Source organism: Hordeum vulgare, chromosome 2H, assembly GCF_904849725.1.
Source record: "Hordeum vulgare subsp. vulgare chromosome 2H, MorexV3_pseudomolecules_assembly, whole genome shotgun sequence".
Classification (NCBI taxonomy): Eukaryota; Viridiplantae; Streptophyta; class Magnoliopsida; order Poales; family Poaceae; genus Hordeum; species Hordeum vulgare.
The window spans coordinates 157,263,844-157,267,253 of NC_058519.1; positions in this window are offsets into that span (position 1 = coordinate 157,263,844).

Below are 3,410 nucleotides of genomic sequence, written 5' to 3' on the forward strand. Positions count from 1 at the left end.
GATCGCACAGCAGGAAGCGTTAAGAAACGCGGTTGATGTAGTGGAACGTCCTCACGTCCCTCCATCCGACCCGTGAACCGTCCCACGAACCGTCCCGCGAACCGTCCCACGATGTGTTCCGATCTAGTGCCGAACGAACGGCACCTCCGCGTTCAGCACACGTACAGCTCGACGATGATCTCGGCCTTCTTGATCCAACAAGAAAGATGGAGAAGTAGATGAGTTCTCCGGCAGCGTGACGGCGCTCCGGTGGTGGTGAGGATCTACTCCTGCAGGGCTCCGCCCGAGCTCCGCAGAAATACGATCTAGAGGTAAAACTATGGTGTCTAGATCTGAGTTGCACGTGGCAAAAGTTGTTTCAAATCAGCCCTAGACCACCACTATATATAGGAGGGAGGGGGAGGAGGCTTGCCTTGAGGGCTAAGCCCTCAAGGGTGCGCCGGCCAGGGAGGAGAGGAGGAATCCTACTCCCATTAGGATTGAAAACTGGAGTCCTTCTCTTCCTTCCCACCTCCCCCTTTATTCTTTTCTTTGGTTTTCTTTTTATGGCACATAGGCCCTCTTGGGCTGGGCTGATGCACCACCCCTCTGAGGGCTGATGCACCACCCCTAAGGCCATTGGGCTTCCCCAGGTGGGTTGCCCCCCTCCCGGTGAACTTCCGGAACCCATTCGTCACTCCCGGTACAATCCCGGTAATGCTTGAAAACCTTCCGGTAACCAAATGAAGTCATCCTATATATCAATCTTCATTTCCGGTGCATTTCCGGTAACCCTCGTGACGTCTGTGATCTCATCCGGGACTCCGAACAACATTCGGTAACCACACATATAACTCAACTATACTAAAACATCATCGAACCCTAAGTGTGCAGACCCTGTGGGTTCGAGAACCATGTAGACATGCCCAGATGCACTCCTTGGTCAACATCCAATAGCGGGACCTGGATGCCCATATTGGATCCTACATATTCTCCGAAGATCTTAACGGTTGAACCTCAGTTTCAAGGATTCATATAATCCCGTATGTCATTCCCTTTGTCCTTCGGTATGTTACTTGCCCGATATTCGATCGTCGGTATCCGCATACCTATTTCAATCTCTTTACCGGCAAGTCTCTTTACTCGTTCCGTAATACAAGATCCCGTGACTTACACTTAGTCACATTGCTTGCAAGGCTTGTGTGTGATGTTGTATTACCGAGTGGGCCCCGAGATACCTCTCCGTCACACGGAGTGACAAATCCCAGTCTTGATCCATACTAACTCAACGGACACCTTCGGAGATACCTCTAGAGCACCTTTATAGTCACCCAGTTACGTTGTGATGTTTGATGCACACAAGGTATTCCTCCGGTGCCAGTGAGTTATATGATCTCATGGTCATAGGAACAAATACTTGACACGCAGAAAACTATAGAAATAAAATGACACGATCAATATGCTACGTTCATAGTTTGGGTCTAGTCCATCACATGATTCTTCTAATGATGTGATCCAGTTATCAAGCAACAACACTTTGCACATAGTCAGAAAACCTTGACTATCCTTGATCAACTGGCTAGCCAACTAGAGGCTTGCTAGGGACATCGTTTTGTCTATTTATCCACACATGTATCTATGCTTTCATTCAATACAATTATAGCATGGATAATAAACGATTATCTTTAAATAGGAAATATAATAATAACTATTTATTATTGCCTCTAGGGCATATTTCCAACAGCAACAAGTAGGGCACAACATGTCTAATTGACAGGTGATACTAGAACAAATGTTTGTTTTTGTTTTGGTTTTTGATTGTGTCCGGACGACTAGCCGAAGCAAAGCACCAGTCACAAGCGAGCCACATGATCGATTGAGATCATGCCACCAGCAGCGCAATCCTACCTTATCACACATCACATCTTTCTTCCTCCTCCTTATCCGCCCCACACTACGACATCAACGTCGTGAACCTCCCCCTCCCCATATAAATCTTTTCCCCCTTCCACTTTCTCTCTGATGGCCAACGCTCCGCCCCTCTGCCGAACTCCCTCATCTCTGCACCAAGGTGCTTCCTAATGACACCTCTGCCATGGATGGCATGCGAGCTGCCGCAAGGCTAGCTGTCTGCACGCGACGCAACCAAGGGACACAATGTTGCAAGGGCAATGCGGCATGGCGCCGAGTTGCATTTGGCACGACTGAGAGCTACGACCGACACCCTACACAGCTGCATATCACACAACGGAGAGATGGAAACCGTATTTGCGGATTGCTGCAACAGTTGATGCAAAAAAGCTTTAACGATATAAGGGGAAAATCTCAACTGGCGATAGAGAAAGCTTCAGCCGTGCACTACACAATGGAAAATGACATCAACATTGACAGAAAAAGCTTCAACTGTGTATGAGAAAAGTTTCCACCGACAACCGTTGACAGAAAAGTTTCAACCGATAACCGATAACTCGCGAGGGAGAGAGCTTCAACCTAGGCACCTTGCAAAAGAAAAAATCTACAACCGTTGACAGCAAAATCTTCAACTTGTGTGAGAAAAGTTTCAACCGGAGTTTGTGAAAGCCTCAACCAGGCACCACGGAACGAAAAATACTACAACCATTGACTAAAAAGCTTAAATTGTATATGTGAAAAGTTTCAACTAGCGACCAACGATTAAAAGCTACAGGGTGAGCCGACGACCCACACAACAGTTTTACGACAGAAGATGGTTTTAGGGTTTAGGGTTTTGGGTTTAGGGTTGTGGGCGACGTGGGTTGACCGAGGGCAAGGTGGTGATGACCAACCATGGCGAGGGAGAGGAGGAACCGAGACAAGGTGGGGATCGCTTGGAGAGGACATATGATATGGTCAAAATTTGGCGGTGATTTTGTGACATGAGATGGCGAGCACATGCAACGCTGGGTGGCTGACAAGCGTGTGCAACCACGAAGCGGTCAAGGCTGAGCGCGAGGCGGCCGGCAAGCGGGAGATTCGCCATTGTTTTTCCAAGCATGCATGCAAGGAGGAGAAAGACGACGACACAATCCTTAATCAAGATCATTAATGCACGCGAGATCTAACGTTAAGCAGCCGACCAAGCGAAATTTGGGCCGGTACCGCCAAGTGTTGCCCTTTTGTTTATACAAATCCGACCTCGCTTGGCCGAAAGTGTGAAAAATATCATGGAGCTATAGTATAAGGAATAATATTTGAATACACATGACTCAAAATACAGCTAGTGATACTATACCTTGCCCGAAAGTTCACAAAATAAAAGTACTCCCTTTGATCCAAATTAATTCACACAACTTTAGTAAAAAATTGTATAAAGTTGTACCAAACTTACGTCAGTTAAATATGAATTTGGATCGGAGGGAGTAATACATGTTGGAGAAGTAGCTTGAATGTGAATTCTAGCGCTCAAACATGGA